At 44.4% G+C, this 25,248-nt stretch overlaps 1 long non-coding RNA gene across 4 annotated transcripts in view; it reads left to right on the forward strand.

Moving 5' to 3' along the window:
- LOC133250351 (uncharacterized) overlaps nucleotides 1–24,527 on the forward strand; it is a 37,434-nt gene extending 12,907 nt beyond the window's left edge. Inside the window, exons 1-4 of one of the 4 annotated variants that reach the window (XR_009737312.1) lie at nucleotides 622–4,548; nucleotides 6,428–6,512; nucleotides 22,600–22,818; nucleotides 23,313–24,527. This is a non-coding gene — a long non-coding RNA (uncharacterized LOC133250351). Of the gene's footprint in view, nucleotides 1–621; nucleotides 6,513–22,599; nucleotides 22,819–23,312 lie in introns of those variants that run through there. The other 3 variants (XR_009737313.1, XR_009737311.1, XR_009737315.1) reach the window with 3 other exon arrangements.
- The last annotated feature ends 721 nt before the right edge of the window (nucleotides 24,528–25,248 follow it).

The following is a 25,248-nucleotide window of genomic DNA, read 5'->3' on the forward strand; positions in this document are numbered from 1 at the left end:
GTTCCTAATTGATCATGGCTATGTGATCTTCAGTTCAGTTCAGTCACTCAGTTGTGTCCAACTCTTTGTGACCCCATGGACTGCATCCCTGTCCATCACCAACTCCTGGAGCTTATGCAAACTCATGTCCATTGAGTCCATCCAACCATCTCATCCTCTGTCATCCCCTTCTCCTCCCACCTTCAATCTTTCCCAGCATCAGGGTCTTTTCAAATGAGTCAGTTCTTCACATCAGGTGGCCAAAGTATTGGAGTTTCAGCTTCAACATCAGTCCTTCCAATGAATATTCAGGACTGATCTCCTTTAGGATGGACTGGTTGGATCTCCTTGTAGTCCAAGGGACTCTCAAGAGTCTTCTCCAACACCACAGTTCAAAAGCAACGATTCTTCAACGCTCAGCTTTCTTTATGGTCCAACTCTTACATCCATACCTGACTACTGGAAAAACCATAGCCTTGACTAGATGGACCATTGTTGGCAAAGTAACGTCTCTGCTTTTTAATATACCGTCTAGGCTGGTCATAATTTTTTTTTCCCCAAGGAGTAAGCGTCTTTTAATTTCATGGCTGCAGTCACCATCTACAGTGATTTTGGAGCCCCCCAAAATACAGTCAGCCACTGTTTCCCCATCTATTTGCCATGAAGTGATGGGACCAGATGCCATGGTCTTAGTTTTCTGAATGTTGAGCTTTAAGCTAATTTTTCCACTCTCCTCTTTCACTTTCATCAAGAGGCTCTTTAGTTCCTCTTCACCTTCTGCCATAAGGGTGGTGTCATCTGCATATCTGAGGTTATTGATATTTCTCCCAGAAATCTTGATTCCAGCTTGTGCTTCATCCAGCCCAGCATTTCTCATGATGTACTCTGCATATAAGTTAAATAAGCAGGGTGACAATATACAGCCTTGATGTACTCCTTTCCCTATTTGGAACCAGTCTGTTGTTCCATGTCCAGTTCTAACTGTTGCTTCCTGACCTGCATAAAGATTTCTCAAGAGGCAGATCAGGTGGTCTGGTATTCCCATCTCTTTCAGAATTTTCCACAGTTTATGGTGATCCACATAGTCAAAGGCTTTGGCATAGTCAATAAAGCAGAAATAGATGTTTTTCTGAAACTCTCTTGCTTTTTCAGTGATCCAACAGATGCTGGCGATTTGATCTCTGGTTCCTCTGCCTTTTCCAAAACCAGCTTGAACATCTGGAAGTTCACATATTATTGAAGCCTGGCTTGAAGAATTTTGAGCATCACTTTACTATGTGATGAGGTTTCACAAAAATCTCAATAGTACGTATGGGGAGCTTCTGGGTTAGCAAACACATCCAGGTACTGGGCTATTTGCACACCTGTCAGGGAGGAAGAACTTTCCCCCCTACCTCTCCTGGGTTCTTGCTGCTGGACCAATAATGAAATTAACACAGGACAGATTAACAGGAGGAAAAGAAAACAGTTTAAATGGTGAGCACAAAGGTCTCATAGAAATGGTACCTACAAAGTGGCCAAAGCAGACAGCTTTTATACTTTTTAGACAAAGAAACAGTAAATTTGAAAGGAATTGACAAGACAAACAGGTTTGGGTGCTTAATTCATTCCGTGAGCTGTTCTAGCAAATGATGGAATCCAGGGAAGGGACTGTGCAAACATCCAATTTGTAAGCAAGTTGGATAGAAGTTGTGTGTCACCTGGGGACCTATTGTGTGTGACTGGCATCTAACATTCAGGGGACAGTCATGTGGAACTTAGCTCCTAATCTTCGGGGTCTGTGCTAACTCCAGTTAGTGTCAGACTTGAACTGAATTGTGGAACACTCAGCAGGTTGCAGAGAATTACTTGGTGAAGGAAAAATGTCCAGACACTTGGGGACCAGAAGTGTCAGACCAAAGTGTTCTGTGTGAGGAGCAAGAAGCTCCACGTGTGCCCGTCCTGGACAAGCCTCAGAGGCTGACCACTTTGCTGCACAGCCCCCATGCCCCTGGCTCTGTGCCCATATCAAACCCTTCCCAAAGTAACAGGGACTGAAATGATGATTGCTAGTTTAATACTAGGCAGCGAAAGCCTCAGGGAGGATGCAGATACAGATCGGTATCTGCTTCTATTATCTATGTTTATTGATTTTGGCTTGGAAAAGATAATCCTCAACACATGCCCTGGATCAAACTAGGGCATAACTGAAGAGTGCAACTGCTCTCAAGTGAAGCTCCTCTGGGTACCCCAGAGGGAGGGAGTGAAGGGGCTGGAAATACAGAGAAGGGGGAGGAGGAACAGAGCACAGGTCAAACTGGACAGGACAGTGGGAACCAGAAGGGACAGTGAGGGGCAAAGCCCAGGCAGCCGCTGTGCTGGGGACGTCTAAGAACAGGGATCCCTGGTATCTGGTGTTGATTGACCTGCTGGTCTGACCCAGGCGCCCAGCCCCACAGTGATCTGCGAATGTTGGTGGCAGAGACTTCATGGGAGTGTGGCTGGTTTGGGAGGCAGCAGGGAAAGGAGGTGGGGGCTGGTGTTTGTGGAGTTGAGCACATCCAAAAGTAGGAATGGCCACAAGAGACAGAATGGGATCCAGAAGTGAGCAAAAACAGGAAATCAGAGTTAAGTGATAAGTAGGAGAAACACGTGCCTTTAAGAGTCTCCCCCAGATACAAAGTGTTGGGGGCCAGAGTGATGTACTCCGCCCGACATACGCAAAGGCGGGATCGAGCCTCAGGAGTCCCCCTGGAACTCCTCGAGCTTCTACCCCCATAACCAGAGCCTGCCTACTTTACTACTTTGTGCTCTCACCTACACCTCTGACTTTACGGGGGGCTGTCCCCCACCACCTTTTTCGGAGAAAGAGTTGACTTAGAGCTCCAGTTAATAAAGACTCCTGGGTGTGACAAGAGTGTTTTAACCTACAAACTCCTCTGAAGGTTCTGTGGCCTGCCTGACAGGCTTGTCCGGCCACATGTGATCGCTCACAGCCTCCCAACCGTGAGAGGCACAAGATGCTTTAAACCTTCTAAAAACAGGTTCCTTAGAAAAGTTAGAAAACTGTTAGTATAAGTATAATGGGCTGATTAGAAATTGTATTGGTGAAGGGTTTTTCATTTGTTGAGCCAATGTTTGTTGCTAAGTCTCCACATCCCCTGCCCTTACACACGTTAATGAGTATATAGAAGGAATAAGTATTAACCTTTGATATTAATCGCGTTAGACCTTAGGCTAAGTAAATTCTTTCCTTAACTAAAACCCACTACACCCTCACCCTATAGGAATGTAACTTTATTTGGGTGGTGTCTGTTTTTAAGAATAATCACCCTTGGAGGAAAAAGTGTTCTGACCACTGTCACAAGGAGAGGGTCGTAAATTGTCAGCAGGCCCCCATGGCCAGAAGATGATGTAACACCCCTAAGACCTCTGTATACATTTGTATGAAGCACCTGACTTTGATAAAAGTCAGGACTGCTGACCCCGCGTGACTTTTGCATAACATCTCAGTGTACAAAAGTAGACCATGGAAAATAAAGAATTGGGATCAGTTCCTCGAAAGACTGGTCTCCCCATGTCTCTCTCTCTCTCTCACTCTGGCTGAGTCTCCATCTGGAGCGCGGAACTCACCATGCTTACTAATTATGCCTGGGCTTCTAAGATCCGACCGGGGAGGCCTCAGTGTCTCCTCTCCTTCGGGAGAACGGAAGGACGCCTGTGGCCTACGTAAGTGGTGCAAACTTCTTGTCTTGAAGTTTTATTGGTCTCCCGCGTAAACCAAGCCACTCAGCCTCTTTTCTCCACTGAATTTTCCTACTGAGCTATCCTTATTCTATTACTCTTTATATCTTTAATTAATATCTAATTGAAGCTATTGTATCCTGACCCTCGCCGACGCCGTCCCCGCTTCGAATACCCTGGATCAGCCGGGGCTGGACCCTGGCAACAAAGGAAGCCAAGATTTTGGACTTGACACATCCAGGTGGTGCTAGATCAGACTGATTGGAAACTGGCTGGGTGCCTCCAGCTCAGTGTCTGCTGCTTCTGCAATGGCAGAGCCTAGACGTTCTCTGAACAGGTCCCTTCAAGAATCCTAAATGGAAAGAGAGATAGTGCCCCACCCCAAGTTACCTGAGAGAGAGAGTGCATGTGTGTATATACGTGTGTGTGTCTGTGTGTGCGTGCATGTTATGTGTGTGTATGTGTAGGGGCAAGGAGGATTCTCTGGGACTGGAGTTGACCCTGCCTTCCCCTCCCCTTGGGCTAAAGCTTCAAGAGCTGAGGAGGCGGAACTGCAGAGAGAGGGCTGCTGAGGGCTGAAGGGAATCACGCCTATGAGTGGGCCCTGCCAGGACCTAACATTTTCCCTTCTCCAGCCACAGTAAAAATAAATGCTCCTGCCATTAATAGGACTAGGCCTTGCCTCCCAATGAACACCTCTGCAGAGGAGCCACCTGGAGGGACAAATACACAGGGACTTATCAGCTATCCACCTGCCAGACCACTTCTCTTAAAGGCCCTGTGGGAAGCCCTCACATACCACCCAGAAGAGAACCTGCTGAGTTCTGTGTGGCAGAAAGCAGGCAGGTAAGGGGACAGAGGGCTTCCCTGGTGGCTCAGACAGTAAAGCTTCTGCCTGCAATCCCTGACCCTCTCCTGGCCATCCCCCTCATCAAACCAGATAGCCCTGTTCCACCTGCCTCTTCCCCCAACACATACAGTGACACGGAGAGGCAAGAAAGAAAAGCAGCTGTGGCAGAGCCCATGCCACTTCCACAGCACACACAAAGCTAATCCCACCTGGATCCTGCCTTCCCAGGGTAGGAGGCAGCAGCCTGGAGCAGGAAGACTAGATAGCCTGGGGTGCACACCCAGCCCAGCACCTGTGAGATGGGAGGCATTGTGAAAGCAGCAACCCCTGATGCCTGTTTCCTCACCAGTAGAAATAGTGGTTGTGGGAGTTCAGAATATCTCACCTCAAAACATGCCATTTGGGCATATTGATAATTCTGAATTAAAGATATTTGAGAGGCAGCCAGTAAAAGACACTCTGAATCTTCCACGTGAAATGTACCCTCCCAGTGCCGGGAAGGGAGAAGGCACCCTCATCACCATAAGTAGGGAATACAGGGCCCAGTAGTCTGTATGAACAAACCTGTTACTTCTTCACCAGTTCACTGCCCCAAGCCCAAACCCCTTGTCTTGTCAATTCTTCACAAATATATTATTTCTTTGTCTATAATGTACAAAAGCCTCCTGCTTTGGTCACTTCTTTGAGCCTCATATTTTTATGGAACTCCTACACATAGTAAATTAAATTTCTTTTCCCCCACTCTCAGTCTGTCTTATGTCAATTTAATTGTTAGACCTGCCAAATGATCTAGAAAGGAAGAAGGGAAGTTTCCCTCCCACTCAATCCTGTGCCCACAGTGGGGCTCTAAGGATAAGATTGTGAACATGATATGCTAAGAGTAGAGCTGGTGCTCAGCAGATAGCAGTTTATATTTTCTCTGGAAAACCCAAAGTCCTCCCCACCACTTACTCTTTCCCCCAAGTCAACTTGAAAAGGCAATAGAGGGTCATCACGTGACTTGAAGGAAAGTCAGTATTTGCAAGCATACACCATGAATTGCACAGGTTGTTGTTCAGTCACTCAGTCATGTCCTATTCTTTACAACCCCATGGACTGCAGCATCCCAAGCTTCCCTGTCCTTCACTATCTCCCAGAGTTTGCTCAAATGCATGTCCATTATTGAGTCGGTGATGCCATCTGACCATCTCGTCTTGTCGTCCCCGTCTCCTCCTGCCTTCAATCTTTCCCAGCATCAAAGACTTTTCTAATGAGTTGGCTCTTCGCATTAGGTGGCCAAAGTATTGGAGCTTCATTTCAGCATTAGCCCTTCCAATGAATATTCAGGATTGATTTCTTTTAGGATTGACTGGTTTGATCTCCTTGCAGTCCAAGAGTCTTCTCTAACACCACAATTCAAAAGCATCTATGCTTCGGCCCTCAGCCTTCTTAGTGGTCCGAATCTCACATCCAAACATGACTACTGGAAAAACCATAGCTTTGACTAGACGGACCTTTGTTGGTAAAGTAATGTCTCTGCTTGTTAATACACTGTCTAGGTTTGTCATAGCTTTTCTTCCAAGGAGCAAGCATCTTTTAATTTCATGGCTGCAGTCACCATCTGCAGTGATTTGGGAGCCCAAGAAAATAAAATCTGTCACTGTTTCCATTTTTTTCCATCTATTTGCCATGAAGTAATGGGACTGGATGCCATGATCTTAGTTTCTGAATGTTGAGTTTTAAGTAGAGGCTGTGGACCTTCCTAACAAAACAGCTTCCTAACAAAACAGTGGTGTGTGGGATGGGATCAAGAAGCCGATTCTCCTGTTGCAGGGAAGAAAGTGCATCCAAGTCCCTGGGACAGGCCACCAAGTGTAGGTTTTTGGCTTTTTGCAGGAAAGAATTTGAGAGCAAGCCATAGTAAAGTGAAAGATTTATTCATGGAGATGCACACTTCATAAAGTGTGGGCCATCTTAGAAGGTAAGAGGCACTAAGGTATGGGGTTGTCAGTTTTTATAGGGGTGGATAATTTTATAGATTGAAGAGTGGGAGGATTACTCCAGCTATTCTAAGGAGGGGGTGGGGATTTCCAGGAATTGTGCCACCACCCACAGTTTTACCTTCATAGTCATGGCATCTATAGATGTGTCATTTAGAGTGCTGATGTGTTACAACAAGTATGTGCTGAGGCTCAGGGTCAAAGGCAAGTTGATTCATCAACCATCTTGGACTTATTTGATTATAATCAGTTTATGTCCCTCTTAAACCAGAGGTTTAAACCCTCTTGCAACAACATAAGAGAAGACTCTACACATGGACATGACAGGATAGTAAATACCAAAATCAGATTGATTATATTCTTTGCAGCCAAAAATGGAGAAGCTATATACAGTTAGCAAAAACAAGACTGGGAGCTGACTGTGGCTCAGATCATAAACCCCTTATTGCCAAATCCAGACTTAAATTGAAGAAAATAGGCAAAACCACTAGACCATTCAGGTATGACCTAAATCAAATCCCTTATGATTATACCATGGAGGTGACAAATAGATTCAAGGGGTTAGATCTGATGGACAGAGTGCCTGATGAACTATGGATGGAGGGTTCATGCCATTGTACAAGAGGCAGTGATCAAGACCATCCCCAAGAAAAAGAAATGCAAAAAGGCAAAATGGTAGTCTGAGGAGGCCTTACATATAGCTGAGAAAAGAAGAGAAGCTAAAGGCAAAGGAGAAAAGAAAAGATATACCCATTTGAATGCAGAGTTCCAAAGAACAGCAAGGAAAGGTAAGAAAGCCTTCCTCAGTGATCAGTGCAAAGAAATAGAAGAAAATAATAGAATGGGAAAGACTAGAGATCTCTTCAAGAAAATCAGAGATACCAAGGGAACATTTCATGCAAAGATGGGCACAATGAAAGACAGAAACTGTATGGACCTAACAGAAGCAGAAGATATTAAGAAGAGGTAGCAAGAATACACAGAAGAACTTTACAAAAAAAATCTTCACGACCCAGGTAACCACAATGGTGTGATCACTCACCTAGAGCAGACATCCTGGAATGTGAAGTCAAATGGGCCTTAGGAAGCATCATGACATGCTAGTGGAGCTTAGCATCCACAAATCTAGTGGAAGTGATGGAATTCCAGTTGAGCGATTTCAAGTCCTAAAAGATGATGCTGTGAAAGTGGTGCACTCAATATGCCAGAAAATTTGCAAAACTCAGCAGTGGCCACAGGACTGGAAAAGGTCAGTTTTCATTCCAATCCCAAAGAAAGGCAATGCCAAAGAATGCTCAAACTACTGCACAATTGCACTCATCTCACATGTAGTAAAGTAATGCTCAAAATTCTCCAAGCCAGGCTTCAGCAATACGTGAACTGTGAACTTCCAGATGTTTAAGCTGGTTTTAGAAAAGGCAGAGGAACCAGAGATCAAATTGCCAACATCCGTTGGATCATCAAAAAAGCAAGAGAGTTTTAGAAAAACATACAATTCTGCTTTATTGACTACACCAAAGCCTTTGTGTGGATCACAACAAACTGTGGAAAATTCTGAAAGAGATGGGAATACCAGACCACCTGACCTGCCTCCTGAGAAATCTGTATGCAGGTCAAAAAGCAATAGTTAGAACTGGACATGGAACAACAGACTGGTTCCAAATAGGAAAAGGAGTATGTCAAGGCTGTATGTTGTCACCCTGCTTATTTAACTTATATGCATCATGTGAAATGCCGGGCTGGATGAAACACAAGCTGGAATCAAGATTTCTGGGAGAAATATCAATAACCCCAGATATGCAGATGACACCACCCTTATGGCAGAAACTGAAGAACTAAAGAGCCTTTTGATGAAAGTGAAAGAGGAGAGTGAAAAGTTAGCTTAAAGCTCAATATTCAGAAAACTAAGATCATGGCATCCGGTCCCATCACTTCATGGCAAATAGATGAGGAAACAATGGAAACAGTGAGAGACTTTATTTTGGGGGTTCCAAAATCACTGCAGATGGTGACTGCAGCCATGAAATTAAAAGATGCTTACTCCTTGGAAGAAAAGTTATGACCAATCTAGACATCATATTAAAAAGCAGAGACATTACTTTGCCAACAAAGGTCCATCTAGTCAAAGCTATGGTTTTTCCAGTAATCATATATGGATGTGAGAGTTGGACTATAAAGAAAGCTAAGTGTTGAAGAATGGATGCTTTTGAACTGTGGTGTTGAAGAAGACTCTTGTGAGTCCCTTGGACTGCAAGGAGATTTAACTAGTCAGTCCTGGGGGAAATCAGTCCTGAATATTCATTGGAAAGACTGATGTTGAAGCTGAAACTCTAATACTTCGGCCACTTGATGAGAAGAACTGACTCATTGGAAAGACCCTGATTCTGGGAAAGATTGAAGGTAAGAAGAGAAGGGGACGACAGAGGATGAAAACGTTGGATGGCATCATCAACTCAATGGACATGAGTTTGAGTAAGCTCCTGTAGTTGGTGATGGACAGGGAAGCCTGGCATGCTGCAGTCCATGGGGTCGCAAAGAGTTGGACATGACTGAGTGACTGAACTGAACTGAGTTCATGTCCTGTCCTTGGGCCATGTTATTCTTTTAGAGGTTGTGCCACGTCCCCTTCATGTCAGACTCCCAACCCCAACCTGTGGCCCTTGATTTTCCCAGAGAGAAAAGCTGAAAATGACAAAGGGTTTGCTCAGGATTGTGTATGAAGCCTAGAGCAGAGCCCATCTCTGCTCCCAGTCTCTTGACCTTCTGGAGGGAAATCAAGAGAGAATGAAATGGGGTGCAAACCTCTCATCTCATTGAGCTGGTCTCATTGTTTTACAATAACTGGGAGTGGGAGCAGGCAAAAGGCTCCAGTTTCTTCCTTGAACCAGAGTTTCCTATAAAACAAAAGCCTTACCCTGCTGGCTAAGGGGCAGCAGAGCTTACTGCCTCCAGGGCACAAAGATCCATATATCCATATATATGGAGGACGGATGGAAGGAAAATTCTACTGCAGCTTAAAGGGCAGAAACCTGTCTAGGGGGAAGGGAGCTGCTGCACTGTGAAAACACTCAACCAGCCCTCTGGAGAGACTCTTGTGAATAAAAGCTGAGCCCTCTCCCCACTCTACCCACCTGTCAACTGCAAACTGGCACTTGCCAAGGGCATTTGCCATCTGCCTCTGCAGGGACCGAATCTTGTGCTGCTGCAACTGTTGACCTACAACACACCCTGAAGAGAGTTCATGTGGAGAACAAGAATGAGGCACTTTGTGCTCCAGGAAAACTGGTGGAACTGTTGCAGGAAAGGGGACCCCTTCTAGGGCCCAAGAGTGGACTCAGAAATGAATTGTCTGAGGAGACACATAAGCTGACAAAGCAAGAGATTTTATTGGAAAGGGCGCCCAGGCAGAGAGCAGTAGGGTAAGGGAACCTAGGAGGACTGCTCTGCCATATGACTTGCAGTCTCGGGTTTTACGTTAATGGGATTAGTTTTCCAGGTTGTCTTTGGCCAATCACTCTGACTCAGAGTCCTTTCTTGTGTTGCATGCATTGCTCAGCCTAGATGGATGCCATCAAAAGGGATTCTGGGAGGTAGTCGTACACGTGGTGTCTATTTTTTACTTTTTCTGAACTCTTCCGATTAGTGGTAGCTTATTAGCTACCTTGTTCCTCACTAAGACCTCTTGTCATCCTAGTAACTCATATGCATCCAACACTCATGCAAATGGTTACTATGGTGCCTAGCCAGGGTGGGTAATTTCACTCAGTGTGTTTCCCCTAACAGAAAAAGCCTTAGATACTTAGATATTTTCAGGAACTGATTTTATGAGTCCAGGCCTTGTATCTCCTCATATCTAGAAAAGCACTAAATCTCTTTATGAGTACATCAGCTCCTTATGTGGCTCAGCTGGTAAAGAATCTGCCTGCAATGCAGGAGACCTGGGTTTGATCCCTGGGTTAGGAAAATCCCCTGGAAAAGGGAAAGGCTACCCACTCCAGTATTCTGGCCTGGAGAATTCCATGGACTCTATAGCCATGGGGTCGCAAAGTGTCAGACATGACTGAGCAACTTTCACTTACTTACTTTTGTTAGATAAGTGCTTGATCACAAGAATTTCTTCACCACAATCACATCTATTGACCTTCCCTCTCTACCATTTTGTTGCAATTTTGAAACCGTTTACCACAGATTGGGAATTGCACCCATGTGCTGCTACTCAAATCCAGCCAAAACCCTGCTTGGAACTTGAACCCATGTGGCTGGGACTCAAACCCAGCTGAAACCCTGCTTGGGACTTGAACCCATTTGGCTGGGTCTCAAACTCAGCCAAAACCCATGGTACCTGGTCTCAGGATCTAAGGAAGCTCAAGTTCTTGCTGTCTCATCACAGAAAGAATTCAGTGAGAGACAAAGTGATAGGTAAGAAGTGGATTTATTCAGATTCAGAGAGAAGCACACTCCACAGAGTGTGGGCTATTGCAGAGGGTGAGTGCAGACACGAAATGTGGCCTGGTTAGTTTTTATAGGCTGGGTAATTTCATATGCTAGGGAGTGGGAGGATTATTCCAACTATTTTGGGGAAGGGGTGGAGATTTCCAGAATTTGGGCCACTCCCCTATCCTTGGTCTTTTGACGGTGCCTTGGAACTAAGATCATGGTATCTAGTCCCATCACTTCATGGGAAATAGATGGCGAAACAGTGGAAACAGTGTCAGACTTTATTTTGGGGGGCTCCAAAATTACTGCAGATGGTTATTGCAGCCATGAAATTAAAAGACACTTACTGCTTGAAAGGAAAGTTATGACCAATCTAGACAGCATATTCAAAAGCAGAGACATTACTTTGCCAACAAAGGTCTGTCTAGTCAAGGCTACGGTTTTTCCTGTGGTCATGTATGGATATGAGACTTTGACTGTGAAGAAAGCTGAGCGCTGAAGAATTGATGCTTTTGAACTGTGATGTTGGAGAAGACTCTTGAGAGTCCCTTGGACTGCAAGGAGATCCAACCAGTCCATTCTAAATGAGATCAGTCCTGGGTGTTCTTTGGAAGGAATGATGCTAAAGCTGAAACTCCAGTACTTTGGCCACCTCATGCAAAGAGCTGACTCATTGGAAAAGACTCTGATGCTGGGAGGGATTGGGGGCAGGAGGAGAAGGGGATGACAGAGGACAAGGTGGCTGGATGGCATCACCAACTTGATGGACATGAGTTTGAGTGAATTCTGGGAGTTGGTGATGGACAGGGAGGCCTGGTGTGCTGCAATTCATAAGGTTGCAAAGAGTTGGACACGACTGAGCGACTGAACTGACTGACTGACTGACTGGAACTGTCATGGCAACTCTGGGTGTGTCATTTCACTTGCTGATTGAGGATCCAGGTCTAGTCTTGTCTGCCATCTTGGTCCCATTTGATTCTAATCAGTTTATGTTGTCTCCTTCAGCTGTGTCATTCTTTCAAAAGTTGTGCCCTTCCCCTTTCCCTCCTGTTACAATTTCTCAGAGCTATCTTAGGTGCTATCTCCTGGGCTACAGTCCTCATTTTGCCCCAAATAAAACTTAACTCACAACTCTCATATTGTGCGTTTTTTTTCAGTTGACACCACCACCAATGGGCTTCCCTGATAGCTGGTAAAGAATCTGCCTGCAATGCAGGAGACCTGGGTTGAATCCCTGGGTTGGGAAGATCCCCTGGAGAAGGGAAAGGCTACCCACTCCAGTATTCTGGCCAGGAGAATTCCATGGACTGAGTAGTCAATGGAGTCACAAAGAGTCAGACACGACTGAACAATTTTCACTTTCACTTTCACCACCACCCCACCCCAACCTCTGTGGCCTCAAGAGCCAGCATGTCCTTGCCAGCTATATGAATAATACACCTTAGAAATGCTGCCCCAGTCAAGACTTTGGTTAACAACTGATTTTGACCTCATAAGAAATACTACGCTAAACCATTCAGCCAATCTGGCCCCAAATTCTTCACCCATGGGAGTTAAAACCAGCCAGGACCCTGTGGAGCCCTCTCTGCTACAAATCCTTTCTGTTCACCCAGTTTCACTGCCAAAATCTTGGCTCTCTGTGCATCAGTGACAAACAGAAATATGAAGACAGAGTTCTGGAGGAGAAAGAAAGACTGTTTTTATTACTTTTCCAGGCAAAGAGGGAACATAGTACCTTGAGAAATGTGCCCCTCCATCCCTGGTGAGTAGGGGATAGTTATATAGTTAAGCAGGAGTACGTGATAAGAATCAAGGCAGGAATAGTCCTCTATTCTTTCTTCTGCAGTTGCAAAAGGGTGGGGTTGCTGACAAGTTAGGGTGTGCACAGGATCCTAGGTTTCAACCCTGAATATTCATTGGAAGGACTGATGCTGAAACTCCAATACTTTAGTCACCTGATGTGAACAGTCAACTCATTGGGAAAGACCCTGGTGCTGGGAAAGATTGAAGATAGGAGGAGAAAGGGACAACAGAGGATGAGATGGTTGGATGGCATCACTGACTCAATGGGCATGAGTTTGAGGAAACTCTGGGAAATACTGAAGGACAGGGACACCTTGCATGCTTCAGTCCACAGAGTCGCAAAGAGTCAGACACGACGGAGCAACTGAACAACAGAAAGGATCCTAGGTGGTCTATCCCCTAATCTTGATGAGCCTCTGCCTCAGTTGGTTTTGTTGCTGCCCCTTCCTTGATTGATAACTGTTCTGCCCTTTGGAACACAGAGAAGGCCATGGAGGCTGGAGTTCTCCATGCTTATGAGGAATGCGGGACAAAAAAGCTTCTGAGCCCTGGAGTCCCACAGGGCCCTGCTCAGCATCAATTTCTTGTTTGTAGAAAATAGGTTCATTCAGCTTCCTTGACCTTCCCTGAATTCCAAAAGACAGGCTAAAACAGAAAAGTCATGACCAACCTAGAGAGCATATTAAAAAGCAGAGACATTACTTTGCCTACAATGGTCCATCTAGTCAAGGCTATGGTTTTTCCAGTAATCATGTATGGATGTGAGAGCTTTACCATAAAGAAAGCTGAGCGCCAAAGAATTGATGCTTTTGAACTGCAGTGTTGGAGAAGACTCTTGAGACTCCCTTGGACTGCAAGGAGATCCAGCCAGTCTATCCTAAAGGAAATCAGTCCTGAATATTCTTTTGAAGGACTGATGTTGAAACTCCAATACTTTGGCCACCTGATGTGAAGAACTGACTCATTTGAAAAGACCCTGATGCTCGGAAAGATTGAAGGTGGGAGAAGGGGACGACAGAGGATGAGATGGTTGGATGGCATCACCAGCTCAATGGGCATGAGTTTGAGTAAGCTCTGGGAGTTGGTGATGAACAGGGAGGCCTGGCATGCTGCAGTCCATGGGGTCACAAAGAGTCTAAGTGACTGAACTGACTGAACTGAAAACAGTTGCTGATCAGGGAAAGGAGGAGATACAAAAACTAGGGTGGAGCAGTAAAAAAATAATAGTGCAGCTTTGGGGCAAAATCTTGATTCCTCCTTGCTGCTGCTAAGTCACGTCAGTCGTATCTGACTCTGTGCAACCCCATAGATGGCAGCCCACCAGGCTCCCGTCCCTGGGATTCTCCAGGCAACAGTACTGGTGTGGGTTGCCATTTTCTTCTCCAGTCCATGAAAGTGAAAAGTGAAAGTGAAGTCGCTCAGTCGAGTCCGACTCTTTGTGACCCCATGGACTATAGCCTATCAGGCTCCTCCGTCCAGGGTTCCTCCTTGAGGGATATACATAATTGTATCTTTCAGTTCTTCTACAGAATTAAAGCCCCCACCCAGGTAGAGGATGGTAACTTTAGACTCAGCACAAGATTCCTGGAGAACCACCTATTACCTTACCACCAACCAATCAAACATTCTGCAACTCTCACCACAGATTTGCCTATGAAATCTTTTTCCCAAAAACTATCTAGGAGTTTGTGGTTTTTGAGCATGAGTCACCTGTCTCCTTGCATAGCTCTGCAATAACCCTTTCTCTGTTCCAAACTCAAACGTTTCCATGTTCTGGTTTGGTTCTGTACACTGTGAGGCATCATAAATTATTACTTGCTTTAGGTTACTTCCCTGGTGGCTCAGACAATAAAGCGTCTGTCTACAATGCAGGAGACCTGGGTTTGATCCCTGGGTTAGGAAGATCCCCTGGAGAAGGAAATGGCAATCCACTGCAGGACTATTGCCTGGAAAATCCCATGGACAGAGGAGCCTGGTAGGCTATAGCCCATGGGGTCTCAAAGAGTCATACACAACTGAGTGACTTCACTTTCTTTCACTTTCTTTCTTTAGGTCACTAAGTATTGGGAAGATATGTTTAGCAGTAATATAAAACCAATAAATGATTTTACACATCAAAAGTCCAAGTAAAATTTCACTTGAAGAACTCTGTTGCATAAAATAAAACAATACCAAACAAAGAAACTTTACAAAGTATTCATGTAACCCAACTTCCTTTTCTTAAATTTATTTATTTTTTAATTGAAGGATAATTACTTTACAGAATTATGTTGTTTTCTGTCAAACCTCAACATGAATCTGCCTTAGATATACATATATCCTCTCCCTCTTGAGCCTCCCTCCCATCTCCCTCCCCATCCCACCCCTCTAGGTTGATACAGAGCCCCAGTTTGAGTTTCCTGAGACATACAGCATATTCCCGTTGGCTATCTATTTTACATATGGTACTGTAAGTTTCCATGTTTACTATTTCCATACATCTCACCCTTTCCTCCCTTCTCCCCATGTCCGTAAGTCTGTTCTCTATGTCTCTTTCTCCACTGCTGCCCTGCAAATAAATTCTTCGGTACCATCTTTGTAGATTCCATATATATGCATTCAGATCAGATCAGATCAGTCGCTCAGTCATGTCTGACTCTTTGTGACCCCATGAATCGCAGCACACCAGGCCTCCCTGTCCATCACCAACTCCCGGAGTTCACTCAGACTCACGTCCATCGAGTCAGTAGTGCCATCCAGCCATCTCATCCTCTGTCGTCCCCTTCTCCTCCTGCCCCAGTATATATTTATCTTTCTCGTCTGCTTACTTCACTCTGTATAATAGGCTCTAGGTTCATCCACCTCATTGGAACTGACTCAAATGCTTTCCTTTTTATGTCTGAGTAATATTCCATTGTGTATATGTACCACAACTCCTTTATCCATTCATCTGTCGATAGACATCTACATGTAACACAACTTTCTTAATTCATTAATTAGAAATAGAGCCAAGAAAGATCAAAATATGGTGACATACTGTCGACTAAAAAAATATTAGTCACAATCTGTAAATAGAGTGTTATTTTATTTGGCGCAAATTTTAAGAACTCTCAGCCCAGGAGGCAGCATCTCAGTAGCTCTGAGAAAACTTCTCTGAGGAGGCAGGAGAGGGAGTTAGGCTATTCAGAAGTTTACAACAAATGGGGTAGGCAGTCTGAACATCAAAGATTATTATTAAATAGTAAGGAAAACCAGATATCAAGCTAAGAAACTTAATATCCTTCTATGTATGGAAAGCTTCAACATTCTTTGGCATTGCCTTTCTTTTGGACTGGAATGAAAACTGACTTTTTCCAGTCCTGTGACCACCACTGAGTTTTCCAAATTTGCTAGCATATTGAGTGCAGTACTTTAACAGCATCATCTTTTAGGATTTGAAATAGCTCAGCTGAATTCCATCACCTCCACTAGTTTTGTTCATAGAGATGCTTCCTAAGGTCCACTTGACTTTGTGCTCCAGGATGTCTGGCTCTAGGTGAGTGATCACACTGAGAACTTCCAGATGTTCAAGCTGGATTTAGAAAAGGCAGAGGAACCAGAGATCAAATTGCCAACATCCACTAGATCATCAAAAAAGCAAGAGAATTCCAGAAAAGCATCTACCTTTGCTTCATGGACTACACTAAAGCCTTTGTGTGGAGATCACAAAAAACTGTGGAAAATTCTTAAAGAGACAGGAATACCATACCACCTTACCTGCCTCCTGCAAAACCTGTATGCAGGTCAAGGAGCAACAGTTAGAAACAGACATGGAACAACCAGACATGGAACAACAGACTGGTTCAAAATTGGGAAAGGAGTACATCAAGGCTGTATATTGTTACCCTGCTTATTTAACTTCTATGCAGAGTATATCATGTGAAATGCCAGGCTAGATGAAGCACAAACTGGAATCAAGATTGCCAGGAGAAATATCAATAACCTCAGATATGCAGATGACACCACCCCTATGGCAGAAAGCAAAGAAGAACTAAAGAGCCTCTTGATAAAAGTGCAAGAAGAGAGTGAAAAAGCTGGCTTAAAACTCAACATTCAAAAAACGAAGATCTGGTCCCATCACTTCCTGGCAAACAGATGCGGAAACAATGGAAACAGTGATGGACTTTATTTTGGGGGCTCAAAAATCACTGCACATGGTGACTCCAGGCATGAAATTGAAATACACTTGCTCCTTGGAAGAAAAGCTATGACAAACCTAGACAGCATATTAAAAATCAGAGACATTACTTTATTGACAAAGGTCCATCTAGTCAAAGCTATGGTTTTTCCAATAGTCATGTATGGGTGTGAGAGTTGGACCATAAAGAAGGCTGAGCACCAGAGGGTTGATGCTTTTGAACTGTGGTGTTGGAGCAGACTCTTGAGAGTCACTTGAACTGCAAGGAGATTCAACCAATCATAAAAGAAATCAATCCTGAATATTCATTGGAAGGATTAATGCTGAAGTGGAAGCTTCGATACTTTGGCCACCTGATCCAAAGAGCCGACTCATTAGAAAAGTCCTTGATGCTGGGAAAGATTGAAGGCAGGAGGAGAAAGGGATGACAGGACGAGATGGTTGGATGACATCACTGACTGAATAGACATAAGTTTAAGCAAGCTCTGGGAGGTGGTGAAGGACAGGGAAGCCTGGCTTGCTACAGTCCATGGGATCACAAAGAGTAGGACAAGACTGAGTCACTGAATGACAAAGATGTATGGGAAGATGCAAGCCTCTGGGCTTACTAATTTCATTCCTTTCATATGCATCTCAGTTATCTGGGCCAAATCCTGTTTCTTGATTGTTTATGGGCTTCCCTGGTGGCTCAGATGGTAAAGAACCTGCCTGCAATGCAGGAGAGCTGGGTTTCATCCCTGGGTTGGGAAGATGCCCTGGAGAAAGGAATGGCTATTCTTGCCTGGAGAATTCCATGGGCATAAGAGCCTGGCATACTAAAGTCCGTGGAGTTGCAAAGAGTGGGACACGACTGAACAACTAAAAAGTCATTGTTCACTGTAAAGGGTGGCAGCTGTGGCAGATGGCTGCTTCTTGCGTCCCCCTGTGTCCCTCAGCAATCACCGTAGAAGTGGCAGCAGCTGCTGGATCACAAGTATTGTGTTCCCTTTTGGGGGCCAGAAATCACTGATGACTGTGACATTTCTTGCCCACTGATATGGGAGGAAATATTTTGTTTCACATAATCAAGTCAAGGCACAGACAAACCAGCAAAGGATTTCCATGACTACTTTATTCCATCCCATTCAACAAGATCAGATACTGGGGAACAAGGTACTCAGAGTTTTGTTGAGGGAGAATACTGATTTATCCAACCTGGTTGAGAAGACAGGTATCAAGATGTATCTTCATGATAGAAGATTAGATAAGTCTGGTCTTCAGTTTAAAACAGGAGGGAAGAGGGCAGGGCACAAACTTTAAAAGAATGACAAACCTCAAGGACACACATAAACTAATTAGAACCAAATGGGTCCAAGACAGACAAGTCAATTTCCACTAGACCTTGAACCTCCATATACGCTCATCATAACACATCAGCAGACTGACACACCATCAGATGCTGCGACAGTTCTGAGGCAAAGTACAAAGGTCAGAAATGGGTGGTTATCCAATTCCTGGAAATCTCCACCCCAAAATAATTGAAATAATCCTCCCACGTGTTGTTGTTGTTGTTCAGTCGCGCAGTCATGTCTCACTCTTTGGGACCCCACGGACTACAGCATTCCGGGTTTTCCTGTCTTTCACCATTTCCCAGAGTTTGCTCCAACTCATGTCCATTGAGTCAGTGATGGCATCCAACCATCTCATCCCACTTTTTACTGAGTCCAAGCTCACTCTGCTCGCTGCACGACAGGCCAATGAATCCCAGAGATGAGGTGCTGAGACGAGGGAAATGCCTTTATTCGGAAAGCCAGGTGACTGAGAAGATGGCAGGCTGCTGCTAAGTCGCTTCAGTCATATCCGACTCTGTGCAACCCCATAGACGGTAGCCCACCAAGCTCCCCCGTCCCTGGGATTCTCCAGGCAAGAACACTGGAGTGGGTTGCCATTTCCTTCTCCAATGCATGAAAGTGAAAAGTGAAAGTCAAGTTGCTCAGTCGTGTCCGACTCCTAGCGACCCCATGGACTGCAGCCCACCAGGTCCTCCGTCCATGGGATTTTCCAGGCAAGAGTCCTGGAGTGGGGTGCCATTGCCGGCAGGCTAGGACCTCAAAATAACCATCTTATTGAGGTTTGGATGCCAAGTTCTTTTATAAATCATAAAAAAACAATGAGGAACTAAAGTCAAAATGCAGAATAGAGAGGGAGAAGCAGTGGGGAAGTAAAGTCAAAGGGTCTTCAGTCTTGCAAAACATCTGCAAGGGAATGGCAAGCCTTTGAAAGGGATGTCTTGGGTGTGTGTGCTTAGTCACTCAGCCGTGTCCAACTCTTTGAACCCCATGGAGTGTAGCCTGCCAGGCTCCTCTGTCCATGGGATTCTCCAAGGAAGAATACCAGAGTGGAATGCCATTTCCTTCTCTGAAGGGGTGTGTAAATTTCTTCTATTCACGGGGGGCAGAGACAAACTAAAAGCACTTTAGTTTACAGTCAAGCAGAGGGGCAGTGTCTTCCAGGCAAGCCATTAAGTACGATTACAATCTGTCTGTGGAGTGTCTCTCTCTTCAGTCACTAAAGAAAGTGAAAGCTCAGTCATGTCCGACTCTTTGCGACCCCATGGACTGTAGCCTACCAGGCTCCTCCATCCATGGGATTTTCCAGGCAACAATACTGGAGTGGGTTGCCATTTCCTTCTCCAGGAGATCTTCCCAACCCAGGGACTGAACCCAGATCTCCTGCATTGTAGGCAGACGCTTTACCGTCTAAGCCACCAGGGAAGATAGTCACTAAGTCATGTCTAATTCTTGTGACCACATGGACTGTAGCCTGCCAGGCTCCTTTGTCCATGGGATTCTCCACGCAAGCATACTGGAGTGGGTTGCCACTTCCTTCTCCAGGGGATCTTCCCAATCCAGAAATCAAACCCAGGCCTCCTGCACTGCAGGCAGATTCTTTACCAACTGAGCTATGAGGGAAGCATAAATCCACTTTTTACCTGACACTTTATCTCTCACTGAATTCTTTCTGTGAAGAGACACAAAGCACCTCAGTTCAGTTCAGTTCAGTCGCTCAGTTTTGTCCAACTCTTTGCGACCCCATGGGCTGCAGCACGCCAGGCCTCCCTGTCCATCACCAACTCCCAGAGATAACTCAGACCCATGTCCATCGACATGATGATGCCATCCAACCATCTCATCTTCTGTTGTCACCTTCTCCTCCCACCTTCAATCTTTCCCAGCATCAGGGGCTTTGCAAATGAGTCAGCTCTTTGCATCAGGTGGAGTTTCAGCTTCAACATCAGTCTTTCCAATGAATACTCAGGACTGATTTCCTTTAGGATGGACTGGTTGGATCTCCTTGTAGTCCAAGGGACTCTCAAGAGTCTTCTCCAACACCACAGTTCAAAAGCATCCATTCTTCAACGCTCAGCTTTCTTTATGGTAAAGCTCTCACATCAATACATGACTACTGGAAAAATCATAGCCTTGACTAGATGGACCTTTGTTGGCAAAGTAATGTCTCTGCTTTTTAATATGCTGTCTAAGTTGGTCATAACTTTCCAAGGAGTAAGAGTCTTTTAATTTCATGGCTGCAATCACCATCTGCAGTGATTTTGGAGCCCCCAAAAATAAAATGTGCCGCTGTTTCCACTGTATCCCCTTCTATTTGCCATGAAGTGATGGGACCAGATGCCATGATCTTTGTTTTCTGAATGTTGTGCTTTAAGCCAACTTTTTCACTCTCCACTTTCATCAAGAGGCTCTTTAGTTCTTCACTTTCTGCCATAAGGGTGGTGTCATCTACATATCTGAGGTTATTGATATTTCTCCCAGCAATCTTGATTCCAGCTTGTGTTTCTTCCAGTCCAGCATTTCTCATGATGTACTCTGCATATAAGTTAAATAAGCAGGGTGACAAAATACAGCTTTGACATACTCCTTTTCCTATTTGGAACCAGTCTGTTGTTCCATGTCCAGTTCTAACTGTTGCTTCCTGACCTGCATACAGATTTCTTAAGAGGCAGGTCAGGTGGCCTGGTATTCCCATCTCTTTCAGAATTTTCAGAATCACAGTTTATTGTGATCCACACAGTCAAATGCTTTGGCATAGTCAATAAAGCAGAAATAGATGTTTTTCTGGAACTCTCTTGCTTTTTCGATGATCCAGCAGATGTTGGCAATTTGATCTCTGGTTCCTCTGCCTTTTCTAAAACCAGCTTGAACATCTGGAAGTTCACGGTTCACATATTGTTGAAGCCTGACTTGGAGAATTTTGAGCATTACTTTGCTAGCATGTGAGATGAGTGCAATTGTGTGGCAGTTTGAGCATTCTTTGGCATTGCCTTTCTTTGGGATTGGAATGAAAACTGATCTTTTCCAGTCCTGTGGCCACTGCTGAGTTTTCCAAATTTGCTGGCATACTGAGTGCAGCACTTTCAGAGCATCATCTTTTAGGATTTGAAATAGCTCAACTGGAATTCCATCACCTCCACTAATTTTGTTCATAGTGATGCTTCCTAAGGCCCACTTGACTTTACATTCCAGGATGTCTGGTTCTAGGTGAGTGATCACACCATTGTGATTATCTGGGTCGTGAAGATCTTCTTTGCATAGCTCTTCTGTGTATTCTTGCCACCTCTTCTTAATATCTTCTGTTTCTGTTGGGTCCATACCTTTTCTGTCCTTTATTAAGCCCATCTTTGCATGAAATGTCCCCTTGTTATCTCTAATATTCTTGAAGAGGTCTCTAGTCTTTCCCTTTCTATTGTTTTCCTCTATTTCTTTTCACAAAGCACCTGCTGCTGCTGCTGCTAAGTCACTTCAGTCGTGTCCAACTCTGTTGGACCCCAGAGACAGCAGCCCACCATGCTCCCCCGTCCCTGGGATTCTCCAGGCAAGAACACTGGAGTGGGTTGCCATTTCCTTCTCCAATGCATGAAAGTGAAAAGTGAAAGTCAAGTCGCTCAGTCGTGTCCGACTCCTAGTGACCCCATGGACTGCAGCCTACCAGGCTCCTCCATCCATGGGATTTGCCAGGCAAGCGTACTGGAGTGGGTTGCCATTGCCTTCTCTGTCACAAGGCACCTGAGCCTCAGTTAAATCCAGACACCAGGCAAGTGATTCAAATTAAAAGAGCATGAGTTCAAGTTTCAAGCTGGGCTTTGGCCTGGTTCAAGTCCCACCTGAGTTACACAGTTCCAATACCAAGAGTTGAAGTAAATGGTAAGAGATTACTGTTTATTACTATCCTGAATGTAAGGCATGATGAGTGGAATTTTAAGAGTCTTTATTTAAAAAAAAAAAATTTTATAAACAAATGTAAAACTCATCAATCCATTAACTAAAAGCTTTGCTGCCCCAAACATGGCAATTTCTCAAACATGAAATCAGTGATTTGCAACATAAATAAAGCAATCAGAGTGATGAAAATAGAAAGCTTCCAGCAAAATCAACTTCTGAGAACTGCTGCCAAAGGGAGAATAAAAAGCATTTTCAAGCTAAAATTTGGGCTGAAAATGAGCTGTGAATAAGCTGCAAATGATCACCTCTTTCTGAAACCCAGTGGTTAATTATGCTGTTTCACAGCAAGGTATGTACAGATACATCCCAGATAAAAGAAATAAATGTACATTCAGAGAGAATTCAAACCACAATTCCTTTGATGGTGTATCACTCATTTGTTTTTCTCGAGCACAGACCAGGTTGCAAATATACACTGACTTCCTTCAGTAGAAGTTGTGAAATTGCTGGAAAATGGCTGAGGATCTTTGACCTGTCTCTTCAAAGGACCAGTTCCCAAGTCTCTCCTTTCAACACTCCCTGCTCGCTGCTATTTAAGCTACCACCTGGAAGCATATTCAGCATGTGGGACCAGCCCTAAAACTTGCTGGAGTTCTTGTTTCTTCCTTGGTCTGTGTGAGTAGCAAAGACATGTAAGATCCTACACGTGCAGGTTCTGGGGGCTGCTGCACAGCTCTACATGGAAGCTCTATTCTCTGTACTCAAAATATGACTTATGATTTAATTTTCATATAAACACATATATTCACAATCCTAGGCAGAGAGAATAGAACTTTTTAAACAATTAAAATAAGCATAGTAGCTCATGTTGAAGTGAAGCAGGATCCTGTGGTTCTCCTGGATACAAATCCTTTCTGTGCCCCCCGTTTCTTTTTGTAGGAAATGGGTTTAATTCAGCCTCCTTGACTTTCTCTGAGTTTCAAACAGGGAAGAGAGCAGATGCAGAAGTAAAGGAGGAGTAGTAAGAAAAGTTTAAAAATAGTGTGACCTTGGGGTAGAGTCCTGGTTCCTCCTCAAGAGGTATATATAACAATATCTTTGAGCAGAATTAAAACCCCCACCAAAATGGAAGATGCTAACCACTTGGTGACATATTCTTTATTCCAGAGACAAGGCCACCATTCAGTAACCTTGAGAACAATTAAACCTGTCACAAGACCACCTGATGCCAGATGACTGAAGGAGTGAAGGCCCTGCGTGCACCCTGATCCTTATCAGCACCTCTGCCTCTTGACTACAAGACTCCTCACAATCCACTTATTCCACCCCCAGTTGGGACATACAGTTTTAAGGGCATTAGCCTGCTGCAGCCCCCTTTGCCTGGCAAAGCAATAAAACTATTCGTTTCTATGTCATCCAAAACTGTGTCTTTGAGATTCAATTTGGTGCTGGTTGCACAGAGGCCAGGTTTCTGCATCACACATGGACTAAAAATATTCCAGCAGTTTCTTAATGTGTCTCCTTTGCCCAATCTTAAGCTCCAGTCCACACCATGGAGCCAGATTAAGCTTTCCATTGTCCAGCTCAGGCTATATGACCCCCATGTTTAAAACTCTTCAATAGTTGCCTCCTCTTGATGCAAGAAGGTTCAAAAGCATTAGCTTGGTATCCCAGGCATCTTACAATCATACCCCAACCTCTCTAGATCTATCCTTGACTTCAGGTAGACAGTAGGTACCTAATGTTTGGTAACAAATGGATGGTTAAACTCATTAATATCATTTACCTGAATAGAATGGCTTACTTTCTGCTGTTAAGAGTAAAAGCTGTTGTCCCTTTCCCTTATTGAGTATCCCACTTAAAGTGTTTCTCATTTGGCTTTCCCCAGGAGTAGAGCCCAAGACAGGGATTCAGGGATCATATTTTGAGAAATGATCTGAGAAAAACTCCAGCAAAGCAGTAAGAGAGCAGTGTGACAGAGGGTATGTGATGAAGCCAGTTCCCATGGTAATAACTGTGGATCCAAACAGAACCCCACACCCCATCCCCCAAAGTACAAAGGCCTCTCCATGTTTATAGAAAAGCTGAAGTTTCCCATGCCTCTTTAAGTCACAAAAGAGCAGGTTCAACCAGCTAATAATTAGGACAATAGAGTCACAGACTCAGGGTCTGATGAATATTCCTGTATTGTCTTACAGATCCTGTAACCTGCCACCAGAGGGGAAAAGCTAACTGCATGATGACCAGACTGTAGCTATAACTTAAGCTGCTCCATCTTGAGAAGTACAGAATCCATGGCTAGTACAATTCCAAGAACTAGCCTTAGGAGTGTGGGGTTAACACTATTACTCATAATAATCTATATCTTTGTGGGCAAAGTAGCCCACAAAATAATGTAGCCTCTTCTGCCTGTATATGTAAGTGGGCAGCTGTCAGCAAAAAGATGCTGCAGGCGGTAGCTCAGCTGGTAAAGAATCCAGTTGCAGTGCAGGAAACCCCGGTTCAATTCCTGGGTTAGGAAGATCCACTGGAGAAGGGATAGGACACACACTCCAGTATTCTTGGGCTTCCCTGGTGGCTCAGCTGGTAAAGAATCTGCCTGCAATGCAGGAGACCTGGGTTCGATCCCCGGGTTGAGAAGATGCCCTGAAGAAGGGAAAGGCTACTCACTCCAGTATTCTTGTCTGGAGAATTTCATGGACTTTACAGTTCATGGGGTTGCAAAGAATAGGCTTTCACTTTCACATTGACATCTTCCAGTCTAAGAATATGACAATCTGTGTCAGCATGAAGTTTCAGAAAACAGACTTTCACCCATTTTCCCATAGAAACAAAATGATGTTCTGAAAAGTGGGGATTTGTAAGCACCTTTTGGCAGAAAAAAAAACTCTGTAGGAAAGAGTTCTCTGCAGGAGGCCCCTTTTCTCTTCACTAATCTTAAATCAGACACCCCCATCTACTCATCTCTGGCTCTAGCATACTTTTCAAATATTTTGTTCACTCAATATTTTGCCTAACTTATTGGCTCTTTCTGTAGATCAAAAAAGTAGAAAGAATAAGGAATTAACAGATGACCAGATCACTTCCTCAGCTTCCCTGTCAATA

The sequence above is a fragment of the Bos javanicus genome, chromosome 1 (genome assembly GCF_032452875.1).
Source record: "Bos javanicus breed banteng chromosome 1, ARS-OSU_banteng_1.0, whole genome shotgun sequence".
Taxonomy (NCBI): Eukaryota; Metazoa; Chordata; class Mammalia; order Artiodactyla; family Bovidae; genus Bos; species Bos javanicus.